Raw genomic sequence first — 14099 nt, 5'->3', positions numbered from 1 at the left:
ACTGTCTGTCTGTCTGTCTCCTCCCTGGCTGGCAGCAAGAGGCCCAGAAGCTGAGGTTTCTGGCCTCCATCTGCACCATCTGCAGCACCACCAGCGTGGACTCCGCTGTGTGGGTGTGATGGGTTGACCCTGGCTGAACACCAGGTGCCCACCAAAGCCATTCTATCACTCCCCCATCCTCAGCTGGATAGGGGAGAGAAAATATAACAAAAGGCTCGCGGGTCGAGATAAGGACAGGAGAGATCATTCACTATTACCGTCACGGGCAAAACAGACTCAATTTGCAAAACATACTCAATTTATTACAAATCAACCAGAGCAAGGTAATGAGAAGTAAAACGAAATCTCAGAACACCTTCCCACCACCCCTCCGTTCTTCCCGGGCACAACTACCCTCCCGGATTTCACCACCAAGCCCCCCCAGCGGCACAGGGGGACAGGGATGGGGTTTATGGTCATCACACGTTATTTTCTGCCGCTTCACCTCCTCAGGACGAGGGCTGATCACACTCTTCCCCTGCTCCAGCGTGGGGTCCCACCCACGGGAGACAGTCCTCCACGAACTCCTCCAACGTGGGCCATTCCCACGGGCTGCAGTTCTTCACGAACTGCTCCAGCATGGGTCCATTCCACGGTGTGCAGTCCTTCAGGAGCACACTGCTCCAGCGCGGGTCCCCCACGGGGTCACAAGTCCTGCCAGAAAGCCTGCTCCGTGGGCTCCTCTCTCCACAGATCCGCAGGTCCTGCCAGGAACCTGCTCCAGCGCGGGGTTCCCACGGGGTCACAGCCTCCTTCGGGAACCCACCTGCTCCGGCGTGGGGTCCTCCACGGGCTACAGGTGGAGATCTGCTCCACCGTGGACCTCCCTGGACTGCAGGGGGACAGCCTGCCTCACCAGGGTCTTCACCACGGGCTGCAGGGGAATCTTCGCTCCGGCGCCTGGAGCATCTCCTCCCCCTCCTTCTTCACTGACCTTGGTGTCCGCAGGCTTGTTTCTCTTACATGTTCTCACTCCTCACTCCGGCGGCAGTTTCTCTCCGTCCCAACTTTTTCCTTCTTAAAAATGTTATCACAGAGGCGTTACCACTATCACTGATTGGCTCGGCCTTGGCCGGCGGCGGGTCCGTCTCAGAGCCGGCTAATATGGGCTCGCTCTCTCTTGAACACAGGGGAAGCTTCCAGCAGTTTCTTACAGAAGCCACCCCTGTAACCCCCCCCCCGCTACCAAAACCTTGCCAAACAAAACCAATACATTCCACCCCTCGCCTCTGTGCATCACATTTTTAAGAACTATCATTAAAATCCACATTCATCACACAAAGTCTTCACTCACATCACAAAAATAATTCCCCACACCAAAATCAAAATAATATCATCACAAAACTGACAAAAGTGGACAATTTACACACACAATCCACCCCTCATCCCTTCACCACAATTACAACAATAAAGATTCCCCACTCATCAAGCAGCTCTTAACTCTCTAGCTGCGTTCAGTCCATGTTTTGCCCGTTACCTCTCTCAGTTACTATCCTTATCTCAAATTCCTCACATTGCCCGCATTCTCCACCAAAAAGACTGTGATGGGTTGACCCTGGCTGAACACCAGGTGCCCACCAAAGCCATTCTATCACTCCCCCATCCTCAGCTGGATAGGGGAGAGAAAATATAACAAAAGGCTCGCGGGTCGAGATAAGGACAGGAGAGATCATTCACTATTACCGTCACGGGCAAAACAGACTCAATTTGCAAAACATACTCAATTTATTACAAATCAACCAGAGCAAGGTAATGAGAAGTAAAACGAAATCTCAGAACACCTTCCCACCACCCCTCCGTTCTTCCCGGGCACAACTACCCTCCCGGATTTCACCACCAAGCCCCCCCAGCGGCACAGGGGGACAGGGATGGGGTTTATGGTCATCACACGTTATTTTCTGCCGCTTCACCTCCTCAGGACGAGGGCTGATCACACTCTTCCCCTGCTCCAGCGTGGGGTCCCACCCACGGGAGACAGTCCTCCACGAACTCCTCCAACGTGGGCCATTCCCACGGGCTGCAGTTCTTCACGAACTGCTCCAGCATGGGTCCATTCCACGGTGTGCAGTCCTTCAGGAGCACACTGCTCCAGCGCGGGTCCCCCACGGGGTCACAAGTCCTGCCAGAAAGCCTGCTCCGTGGGCTCCTCTCTCCACAGATCCGCAGGTCCTGCCAGGAACCTGCTCCAGCGCGGGGTTCCCACGGGGTCACAGCCTCCTTCGGGAACCCACCTGCTCCGGCGTGGGGTCCTCCACGGGCTACAGGTGGAGATCTGCTCCACCGTGGACCTCCCTGGACTGCAGGGGGACAGCCTGCCTCACCAGGGTCTTCACCACGGGCTGCAGGGGAATCTTCGCTCCGGCGCCTGGAGCATCTCCTCCCCCTCCTTCTTCACTGACCTTGGTGTCCGCAGGCTTGTTTCTCTTACATGTTCTCACTCCTCACTCCGGCGGCAGTTTCTCTCCGTCCCAACTTTTTCCTTCTTAAAAATGTTATCACAGAGGCGTTACCACTATCACTGATTGGCTCGGCCTTGGCCGGCGGCGGGTCCGTCTCAGAGCCGGCTAATATGGGCTCGCTCTCTCTTGAACACAGGGGAAGCTTCCAGCAGTTTCTTACAGAAGCCACCCCTGTAACCCCCCCCCCGCTACCAAAACCTTGCCAAACAAAACCAATACAGTGGGACATGCTTTACTTCTGCCAGCCGGAGGTGGTGGAGACCATCGAGGTGAGGGGACGGCCAGTCAGGCTGAGGCAGGGGCAGGGGCAGCAGGCAGCGACACAGCCCCGGGGGCAGATGAGAGCTTGGCCAGGCAGGGGGGTTGCGGATGAGCACTGCTCCAGGTCTCCATCCTTGGAGATGCTCCAAAGTCACCTGGGCGGCCTGGCTGGATGTTTGCAGGTCCCTTGGCCAGCCTGTGGCTCTGTGACGGGCACAGCCCTTCCAGCCATGGGGCTTGGGACCACTGGGTGCTGGGTGGGGAGGGGGTGCCAGGATGGGGGCACCTGGGCTCTGCCAGCCCCACAGGCTCTTGCTGGGCGAAGGAAACTGCCCCATCCTGAGCTGTCCCACGCTGCTGTGCTCCCCAGGTGCTGCTGCAAGAGGAGCCCGCTGGCCCCCAGGGCATTATGGTGCAGCAGCAAGCCATGCTGGCCATCATCTCCATGAGGTACCTGCCCCAGCCCCCAGCTTGGTGGCCCCGATGGCCCCGGTCCCAGGTGGGGGGCATCCCCAGTCCTGGGTCTGAGAGGGAGGCAGAGAACAGGGCAGGGGGTGCCACAGGGTTTTCCCCGCAAAGGCAAGTGCCAGTGTGATGGAGGGTTGAGGGGTCCCCCATGGCATGGGGCTCAGCTCAGGTCTCTAAGCCCAGGGTCTGCCTCCTCCTCTGTCCCCGCAGCAGAGCGGGGCTGCTTCTGCAGGAGAAGAAGAACAGCCTCCTGTATGCCTGCTTCTGCAACATCTTCCACCTGCCTCCTCAGGAGGACACTCAGGGCCCTGATGCTTCACTCTGCTCCAAGGTGTGCCAGGGGGTGAACCATGGGGAGTTCCCTGGCTGCGAGGCCCCTTCCTGGGCACCGCAGGGCCATGGCCGTCCCCTGCCAGGCTTCCAGGGCTGCCCCCAAGACTCTGTCCCCCTCACAGACCCTGGCCACGATGGACAGCATGCTGCAGGTGCTGGTACGCAGTGCCGGCACCCTTGGCATCGTGGAGCTGCAGAACATCTTGGAGGTCTGACCTTGGCACAGGGTCCCCATGGGCAGTGACCCCTGGCTTGAGCGGTGCCCACCCCCAGCACCTGGTGCAAGGAGGGGGGCAGGGAATGTCTCTCCTTACCAGCCATGCCCCCCCCCCACCCCCCTGCCTCCTGGCTCCCGCCAGAGCCCCTTCTCCTGCCCCAGCCCACGCCACCTCTGCAGCCTTGCCCGCTGCCCGTCCTCCCCAACACTGCCTCCCAGATGGACCTGCCTGTCTGGCAAGGGGAGCCCAGCCCTGGGGCTTTCCCCCTCCAGCTTCACCATGGGCCATATCCCAGAGCCCCCACCACAGGTCCCCAGTGAGGTGGTCACCCCAAAGCCTTGGAGTCCTTGGGTGGGAGGCAGAGGGATGTTTTTTGGTGGGGAGTGAATGGAAGGCAGCAGAGGCAGCAGCAGAAGCGGGATGCAGTGACCTGCCTGCCCGCAGCAGGTTGCTGTGAGGGGCGAGAAGGACACATGCCCCATCCCAGGCACTGCCCCAGAGCAAGCCTGGCTGTGCCATGCTGTGCCATGCCACCTCCCTGGCACACCAGCAGCTTTTCTCCTCCCAGCTGCTGCTGCCCTTCACCGATTCCCAGCTGGCAGAGGTGCAGGAGAGGGCCATGGCACGGATCGCCAGGCTGGTGAACTTCATCACCACCTACTCCCTGCCGCAGGTACCGAGCTCCTGGTCTGGGCAGCCCCAGTGCCCTGTCCCTGTGCCCCTGAGCCCCGGCACCTCCCAGGGAAGCTGGGCACCCAGCCAGCAGGTCGGGAGCAGGGGTCTTTGCCCTGCCCCTGTCCTGTCGATGCTCTCTCCCAGGGCAGGGCAGGGCAGGGCTGCCCCGGGCACAGGCAGGAACCTGGGTCCGGCAGCCCTGCCCTGCTCTTGGCTGCTGCCTAGCTGCTCTGGGAGCAGCTGGGGCTCCCGTTGTGCTCACACTGCCTCTCTTCCCCCAGGTCTGCCCCTGCTTTGCCCAAGCCACAGTCCGCAGGCATCAGTGCTCCAAGACACATCAGTTTGTAATGCTGGGGAAGCTGGTGGGGCACCTCACCCTCTGTTGCACCTGCAAGGACAAGGGGATGCGTCCTGAGGCTGCAGAAGCTCTCTATCACCTGCACACGTTTGTCCTGCAGCAGAGAAGTAAGACAAGCTGTGTCGGGCTGGATCCCCCAGGCATGGGCAGTCAGGGGCCACTCTCCTTGACGAGAGAAAGCCTTATCCAACCTGCCTGCCTGCCTGCAGTGTGAAAAGTCATTTTGCCTTGCCCCGCTCACAATAGCCCTGGACCCTCCCTGGGTACCCGCTCCCTGGACCTTTCTGGTGCCCTTTTTCTTTGCCAGCAACTTTTCTGCCCAATGCTCTCAGACTGCACTTCCACTTCTGCACCCTCTCTCTAAGCACCCCGTTTTTGCTCACCCCCAGGCAGGTGGCCCTGGCTGCATGGCACAGAGCAGCTGCAGCTCCAGGAGGACTGGCAAGCAATGAAGCCCTGGCAGCTTTTGAAAATCAGCCACACCCGCAAAATCTTCTTGGTAAGAAGTGCCTTTGGCTCAGTGTGAGTGAAGGGACACCCGATGCGTGGGGACGACAGGGGCTCACGCTGTTCCTGAGCAGGGGCTAGGCAAAGGCCCTCAGGGAGCTTCAGTCCCCTGCGGGACCCTGATGCCCACCGTCAGTCTCCTCCCCAGCGCAGCCTGGCTCCGTGCCCCGCTCTCACTGCACAGTCAAGATGCTCTGGGTGATGCTCTGGGTGAGGCAACAAATCTCCCCTCCTCTCCTTCATCCTGCAGATGTTCACAAAATACCTCCAGTCCTCCGACCAGGCAGACATCATCCTCATGGCTATCAAGAGCTTGAGACACCCAAGCGCCTACAGCATCAGGCTGGCTGCCCACATGGTGGATGTCCTTGTGGCGGACCGTGCCTTCCAGCCGGGGCAGGTGAATAGCCCATGGGTGGCACAGCTGATGCTCCAGCCCACTGGGGGACTGTTCCTCCCCTGGCTCTGTGCCTGGCTAGCACTGACGCCGTCTCGAGCTGGCATACCGCACTAGGAACGGAAGCAGCTCCCAGTAGGAGCTGGGGAAATGGCCGCGCTCACCATGCTGACATCCCCACTCCCACCCGTGTCTCCCCTCCAGGTGCTGAACGTCGTGTGGGCCATCTACAGAAGCCGGCCCTCCGTCAGGGCGGTGGTAGCCCGCAAAAGCCTGGACAGGGCCCTGGTGGTGCTTGTGCGCAAACACCCCAGGGAGTTGGTGGCCAGCCTGCTGCAGTGCTCCCCGACGTGCACCCGGTAAGGGGACCACCAGCCTTTGGGGGCTCCTCTCACACTAGGAGAGGGGCCCCAAGACCCTCCCGAGGGATTTCAGCCCGGCCATCCTCTGGGGTGTCCCTGCTGACAGAGCCCCGTGTCCCTGCAGTGTCGCCAGGGCCATGTGGAGGGCGATGATGTCTGACCTCCGGGCTGCGGACAAGGTGCTGAGGGAGCTGCTCAGCTTGCTGGTGAACCAGTCACTGCGCAAGACCTCCACCTCCACCAAGGACAACCCGCGCATCCTCTCCCTGGCTGTGAGTTGCTGGACGAAGCCTTGCTGACCTCCGGGGCTGATCTCAGCTGTCCGGGGCCCCTGCTCCCCTTCCCTGCCCGCCCCAAGGCTTGACCTCCCCAGGGATGAGGGGACATCTCAGCGTCCGGGTGTCTTCTGCAGGCAACCAGGGCGATAAGCGAGATCCTCCTGCAGTCTGTCTGCCTCTGGCAGGTGGAGGCAATTTTCCCCCAGCTTTTCCTGGCGCTGCTTTTCCAAGCGTCATTCACCACGGAGCTGACGCTGCAGGAAGTGCACATCTTCTGGACGGAGCACCGACAGGATCAGCTCACTCCCATCAGGTGCTCCATCCCTTTCCTCTCATCCCTGCCAACCACCCGGAGCCAAGCCAGGGTGGGAGCTAAGCATTTCTCCTTGTGCAGGTCTGCGGTGCAGTCCATGAAAGTGCTGCTCTGCAGCATGGGTTTTGAGAGCCAGGTACTGGCCATCGAGGCGCAGGGTGGCTGGGACACCCTGCTCAGCTCCCAGACCCACCTCATGGGAGTGCGCATTATCGCCAGGTGAGAGCCCCTTCTCCCTGCTCCTTGGGGACAGGGTACCCCATGCCACCCCCTCCCTTGGGGCTGATGGCAGTGGGGTCCCCATTACTTGGAGAAAGTGGTACAGACTGGCGATGTCCAGGCTGGTGCAAACCCCCAAAAGATGTGCCTGCCTGGCTCAGGCCTGACAGTGCCTCCTTCCCCGTCAGGGAGATGATGAAGATGCCAAGGCGCCTGCGCTCCGCCATCTTCTGCCATCTGGTAGAGCTCCTCCGGACAGAGGACCCCACCTGGCAGATGGTCGCTATGGTCTTCTTCATTGAGGTGAGCCTGATGGCACCACTCCAAGCTCCCCCCGATGCTCGGTTCTCCCATGCCCACCACTGTGGGGAAAGCTGGGGCAGTGCGTGGGCTCTGGTTGGTACCATGGAGGAGCAGATGAGCAAGCAATGTGCTGTGGTGTGGGGCATGGGGACTCTCTGCAATCCCTGCTGCCTCTCTCCGTCTGGGCTTGGTCTTGCCCTGCGTCCTTGTCCTGAGCTGATGGTTGGAGCCAGCACCACACCTCACCAGCTCCCACTGCCTGTGTTTCAGATGCTGGACTTTACCAACATCAGTGAAGAGCTGGTCCGTGCCCTGGAAATCTTCCCCATTTATCTGCAGAGCCAGTGCCTGGGGATGCCCAGCCTGGTGCTCAGGGCCATCCTCAGGCTCACCGAGAGGCCTGACACAGTGAGTAGGGGGCAGCCGGGACAGCAGCCCAGGGTGGAACAGTGGGTAACGTGGCAGCTCAGGCTTTCCTGGGCATTGTGGGCTGTGCTGGCTGCTGCCAGCTCTCCTGCCTCCCCGGCCCTCTGCCCCATGGCTGTGCCATGCCAAGGAGAGAAGCAGCAGTGCTGACGGGAACGGGCTCCCACTGCCAGCACGTCCCAGCAGGGATGCTGGCGGCAGAGCAACCGGCCTGAGCGTGGGGTCTGCAGGGCCTGGCCGTGAGGTGTTGAGCCCCAGAGTGAAACACAGCAGCCATGGCAGGGGCTGCTGGCAGCTTGGGCAGCTTTCCAGGCAGCGCCAGTCACCCACCAGCCTATCCAGGGGGGTCTGGTGGAGAAGGGGGCAGCCGAAGGGCTGGCAAGGAGCCAGTGCTGTCTGTCCTCCCCCTCTGTGCCCTGCTCTTCCCATGGGCATGCTGGTGAGCCCTGTCTGCCGGGACCTTGCCCTCGTAACCTGCACTGCCTGCAGAGAACCCAGTGGGGAGGCCGGTGTTCGTGGAGAGGGTTTTCACCCCTGTGATCGGTGGCTCCTTTACAAAAAGGAGGTGGCATGTCTCACACAGGAAAGGAAAGCCCTTATCCTGCTGCCGTACGTTATGGACCAGCTGCTGGATGATGACAGTGATGCCAGCGCCGCGGCCCTGCCCGTGCTTGGCAACATGCTCTGGCTGCTGGAGGGGAAGAGACTCAGCCTCACTGCCCTGGCACTGGCTGGAAAGCTCCTGCTGCTTTTCAACAATGTAAGGCTGGGGGAGAGCCCCATGTCCCCCTTCCTGGGCACCTCCATTCATGCCTCCCACTGCAGCCCCTGTGCTCTGCAGGGGGATGCTTTGCCCTGCAGTCCCCAGACCCCATTGCTGCCCTTGGTGGCTCCGTGCTGTGTCACAAACCCCCCACCAAGGACTCACTCCGGCTCGGCCTCCCTGCCGCAGCGGGGGACAGTGGTGGCAGGATGGCAGCAGGCGTGCTGAGCCCCACCAATGCACACCCTGCTCTGGCAGCATCCTCCAGCCTTCTGCAGGGCCTCCCTCTCTGGCCCTCAGCCCCGGAGACCCCAGTCTCCCTGGGCAGACCATCTGCATGCCGCAGCTCGCTGCCTTTTGCAGCAGGGCTGCCTGCAGCCATTTTGGGGATGTCTGTCTCCATGTCAGCCCCTTGCTTGCCATGGGCTTGTGGCTGAGGTCCTCCTCCCCTCTTCCCCCAGGAGCTGGACACGGTGCGGGAGCTCTCCATCCATCTCTTCCAAATTGCAATGGGGCTCGTGGTGGGTGCTGAAAAGAAGAAGATGAAGAAGGTGGTGTGGGACAGCCTGCTGCCGCTGCTCTTTCACCTGCATGACCAGGACGAGAGTGTGGCCAAGGTGGGATTCCCAACCTGACTGGTCCTTTGGGGAGGGCAATGCTGACACTGCACTGTGAGGTCTAGCTTGTTGAGTCCCTAGGAACAGGCAGAGCCCCCCTCCCTGCCCACTGCTGCCTTTTTCCTCCTGCTGGCTGGTGGATGGGGAGGTGGGTCCCTTTCCCACCCGGCTCCCTCCACACAGCCCCTGGCATGGGTCCCTGCAGCCCCAGAGACTGGACTACGGCTCCGCAGCAGCCTGGGGCCACCAAAGCTGAAACGCTGAAGCCCCGACAGGCTTCCAGCCAGAGAGGGTGGCTGCCCTCCTCTTCCCCTGGGGTGCTGAACCTGCTGGCAGCATCAGTCCCCAGCTGGTGCGTCTTCCCTGCATGGGCCAGGACAGGCTCTGAGCCCCACCAAGAGGGAGGACACAGGGTCCTGTGCCCCCCATGGTGGTGGTAGCATCTGTGCTGCTCACCAGGCCTCCCAGGAAGCCCTCCGCAGCGCTGGCCAGTTCCTGAAGTGGAGGCAGCTGGTGCGACTGGCCGAGACGGCGCAGGCATGGAGGATCTGCGAGTGCTTGGTAAGCATAGCCCGAACACCCCTGGGATCTGCCCTGGGTAAGCCCTGCCCGTGCCCAGCAGAGGGGACCAAGGGCAGTGTCCCCACAGCTGCATGCACCCTCCTGGAACAGGCTCTGCTCCAGGCTGTCCTCACCTCCGGGGTCCCAAAGGGGACCCCGCCACCAGGATGGCACCCTAGCATTGCCTGGGAGCCCTCTGCTCCCTCCGAACCCCAATGCGGAGAGCGGAGAGCTGGGAATGTCCTGCTGGGGAGAAGAAGGGTGGTCCTTGGTGGAGGGATGGCCCAACGGGGGGGCCATCTCTGTGCCAACTCTGCACCCTTCTCTCCAGCTGGCCAGGAAGAGGAGCAGGGCCACGTACTACCTGTGGAAGAGCCAGACCTACCTGTGGAGCCCGCAGGAGTCCCTGCGGCTGGAGGCTGTCAGGTTCATCGGTGAGCCCCTAGCCCCAGGGTCCCTTTCTCTCCCAGGGTCCCTGTGTCCCAGTGCAGGACCTGTGGGGCACCCCTTCACTCTCTCCCACTCCTGCCTGCACAGGTAGGGCTGGCAGGAGGCTCATCCATCCCCTCCCCGATGCTGCACCCTGGGGTCAGCCCTCCCCAGGGAACTGTGTGGCCAGACAGGCTGGCTGGTGGGTCCCTGATGGCCAGTGGGTCCCTGGCATGCTGTGTCCCCCCAGGACTCCTTGGACGGGATGTGGATGAGCACAAGAACGAGCACAAGTACATCAGAGAGAGTGAGTGAAGGCAGCGGGGAGGAGGAAGGACCTTGGCATGGAGCTCCCCCCCTAGCCTGGGCAAGGGGGGCTCTGCTCCCAGCACATCTGTGGGAAGAGGGGTGTTTCGGGAGGGGCATATTCCTAACCAGCAGCTTCCAGCTGAGCCATCTGCCCCCTGGTTCCCTCCTGGCCCTGGGAATCGTGAGGTGCAATGTGCCCTGCCTGGAAGGGATATGGGGCTGTTACCTCACCTCTGCTGCTTTGTCCCCACAGTCCTTCAAGGCCCAAGCAAAGACACCAGCCCCTTGGTCTCCTCCCTGGCAACTCAGACTCATCCTGGGACGAGGAAGGCTGAAGTCGAGGTTTAACCTACCACGGCTGAGTTTACAGATGACGAGGGCACGGATGAGGTCACACTCAGTCCCCAGCGAGGACTCTGCTCAGGCAGAGACAACGCTGGAGCCCCAGCCCTAGGATGCTCTGCAGGCTGGGGTATCTCCTCTTCCTGAGGTCTAACAGGAAAGGAGACACCTCAGCTGGAGGAGGACGCGGCAGCCTCCGGAGAGTGGCAGGACAGCCACTCTTTCCAGTGGTCTAGGACAACGCCTGTCCACGCGCTTCATCTTTGCCACAAAGCACCAGCTGCTCTGCTGGGCTGTTGAAACAGAGGGAAGGAGAAGGCCACGCCAAAGCTGAAGCCAAAGTTGAAACTGAAGCCTTCCCTCCCCTCTGCGGGGCCACGCCGGGGCGAATCCCTTTTTCTGCCTCCCACCGTCCAAGGATCCTGTGCTGCTTTGGGCTGACGTGGCCGAGCTCGGGAGCTACAAAGCCACCAATGCTCTGACTCCAGCAGCATCCTCCCCTCCACGTCCCCAGCAGGAAGGGCAGCTCTGCCTCCTGCCCGCACCGCCAGCTGCGCAGCCACTCCTGCCTGGGGATGTCAGAAGTCACAAGAGCCAGCAGGCCCGGGGGAGTTGTGGTAGCAGAGGGCCCTGCTTGCCACAGCACTTTGCCATCTCCTTCTCCAGGTTCGGGCACCAGGATGTCATCACGGGGCTGGACAGCCTGAGCCGGGAGTGCTGTGTGACGGCAGGGGGCCGGGACGGTACCGTGCGGCTCTGGAAGATCCCGGAGGAGTCGCAGCTTGTGTTTTACGGGCACCAGTAGGTCTGGGGCGGGAGAGGGGGCTGCAGGCAGGGGGGTCAGGCTGGGGCAGCGGTGTGCAGGTGCCAAGCATCACTAGGAGCCTGCCGGCACTGTGGGGATGCTGATGCCCCGGTGAGCCCTTGTCTCCTAAATAGGATCCCAAAGCATGCTCATAACTGATGGCAGTTGCCCCTTCTCTTCACAGGGGCTCCATCGATTGTATCCAGCTCACCAGTGAGGAGCACATGGTGTCAGGCGCCGATGACGGGTGAGCACAGGGCCGGGGTGGTGCCTGGGGTGCGCAGGCGGTGCCCCCCTCGGCCCCCTCGCCCCTTCCCTCCCTGGCAGGTCCCTAGCCCTGTGGGGGCTAACGAAAAAGAAGCCGCTGGCACTGGCCCGGCAGGCACATGGCATGCAGGATGCCCAGGGCCTGCAGCAGCCATACTGGATCTCAGCAGTGGCCGCCCTGCGCAACAGGGACCTCCTGGCTACAGGTGTGTGGCAGCTGCTTTGGAGTGGGGGTGTGGAGAGGGGGGCGTCCTGCTCCCTTACCTGGGTGGGAGTGCATGGCAGTCTTCTCTCTCTGCCCCAGGCTCCCACAGCGCCAGCGTGAAGCTCTGGAAGTGCGGTGAGGGATTTCGGAAGCTGGAGCCCCTCTGGGACATCCCGTTGGTATGGATGGGGAGGTGGGGGATTGGAGCTGGGCTTGGGGCATCTCTGGGCGGGGGCTCCCCTCCCTGGGCGGCAGGAGGAGGCTGCCAGAGCCCCTCACCCTGCCGTGTCCCCTCCAGGTGGGTTTTGTTAACAGCCTCAAGTTCTCTGCAGCCGGTGACTTCCTGGTGGCTGGCCTTGGACAGCAGCACCGGTACTGTCCCCCCTCCCTGGTGCTGCCCAGGGGCACAGCCCCCCCCTGCTCCTCCAAGGGCTTGGCGGAGGGTAGCCCCCATCTCTCTCATCTGCAGGCTTGGCTCGTGGTGGAGAGTCAAAGAGGCCAAGAACAGCATCTGCATCGTCCCTCTGAAGCAGAGGGCTGCAGCCCCCAGTCCCGAAGCCCCTGACAGCCCTGAAGCCCCCGACAGCTCCTAGCCCCTGGCCCCAGAGGCGCTGGAGCCAGGTCACCAAACCCCTGTCCCTGGAGCTGCGCCCCGAGTCCTTTGTGCAACCATCTTCCTGGAGCCGGCAGGACGTGAGCAGGGGGTGTCTCATGGCCCCCTGATCCTGCTGGCCCCCCTATCATGATGTGGCTCTGCCCTCTGCGAGGGTCTGCCCCTTTCCCTCAGGTTCAGCCTGACCAGAGCTCTGGAAGAGTCTTATTTAAAAAAAAAAAAACAAACCAAACCCACTTTATTTACATAAATTACAAAATAAAATAATCACACTTTTGCTCACACTAAGAATCTACTCTTAAAAACGCGGTTGGGCTCAGCACAGCAAGGAGCCACAGCAAGGTCGTTGCTAGCAGAGCCTTGTGCTCTTAACACAGCGTTCCATTTTTATAGCTCTCATTTTTATAGCTTAAACCATGATAGAGACAGAGTCACAGCAGCACAGAATGGATGCTGAAAGAGACCTCTAGAGATCATCCAGCCCACCTCGGCTGCTCGAGCAGGGCCAGCTGCAGCAGGCTGTGAGTCTGCTTCTCGAAGGTTCTATTGGCTGCGTTGCTCCCAGGTTGTGGAGCTCGCATGGGAAATGGGCAATGAAGAGGGATGAAGTTTTCAGGCACTTTCTGGCCGGTGCAGTGATTTATTTATTTTTTTCCTTCTGATTTTTTCTCCCTCCTTCCTGGTCTTGCAGCTGCCCAAGGTGCAGCCAGACAAGTGGAGGAGGGTCCCTGCCTGGCCTGCAGCTCCCTCCCTCGCCATTCTTAGGGTGATTTGGCATTATTTTGCTGTGTCAGTGAGGCAAAGCTGGGCTCTTGGGGGCTGAGGTCAGTGGGACCCGAGGAAGGCCGTGATGGTCTTGAGGCTTTGAAGGGCTGTGCACCGAGCCCTGTCCCCGCTGGAGGGGACGCTGGTGGTGTTCAAGACGAAGGCCTTGCAGCCCTTGTTGTCGTGTGTGCCCGTGTCCCCCCCGGCCCCCAAGGTCTGTCGTTGTCGCAGGGGTTCTGTGCTGCTTTCTGCGTGGGGCCGTGTCCGTGAGTCCTGCAGGGACCTGTCTGTCCTGGCTTCCCCACCAAAGGGCTGCTTCCCCTGGGGAAGGGGACAGGGGAGTTGTTCCCGTTCCCGTCCCCCCCCACCATCGCCTGCCCAGCTGGTGGAGACTGGGCCCTGGGGGTGGCTGGGTTCCCCTCGTGGCTTGCTGGCTCGGATTTGGGGCTCAGTGGGGCTTTTGCACCTCTTGGGGGCTGTTTCTTGGTGCCCCCTGTGCTCCCTCCCCCTCCCACATAGGCACCGAGCGGTTCTGGAGAAACAGCTTTTAATTGAAAAGCCAAGAGAAAAGGTCCCATCCAAGCTGGTCTAACCCCTCCCTAGGCACCCCCGCCCACCCCCCCCTGCCATATACCCCACCCCTCCTCTCCCACCCCCTCCACTCCCCCCATCTCCATCCCTCTCACCCCTGTCTAATCCCCACCCCCCCACACACACCCTCACGTTGGCTGCCAGAGCCCTGTGCTTGCTGGGTGCCATTGGCAAGGAGCTCTGCGCCTGCCTCTTCCTCCGCTTGCCGGCCGTGGC

At 61.4% G+C, this 14099-nt stretch overlaps 1 long non-coding RNA gene across 1 annotated transcript; it reads left to right on the top strand.

The window, feature by feature from the left end:
- Positions 1-9950: 9950 nt before the first annotated feature.
- Positions 9951-10606, top strand: LOC126037500 (uncharacterized). Its single transcript, XR_007505721.1, has 3 exons — positions 9951-9991; positions 10237-10293; positions 10549-10606. It is a non-coding gene; the product is annotated as an uncharacterized LOC126037500 (long non-coding RNA).
- Positions 10607-14099: the final 3493 nt, after the last annotated feature.

This window comes from Accipiter gentilis, unplaced genomic scaffold, assembly GCF_929443795.1.
Source record: "Accipiter gentilis unplaced genomic scaffold, bAccGen1.1, whole genome shotgun sequence".
In the NCBI taxonomy this organism is placed as follows: Eukaryota; Metazoa; Chordata; class Aves; order Accipitriformes; family Accipitridae; genus Astur; species Astur gentilis.
Note: the sequence above shows the minus strand (reverse complement) of the source record. Positions and strands in the feature narration are given on the sequence as shown.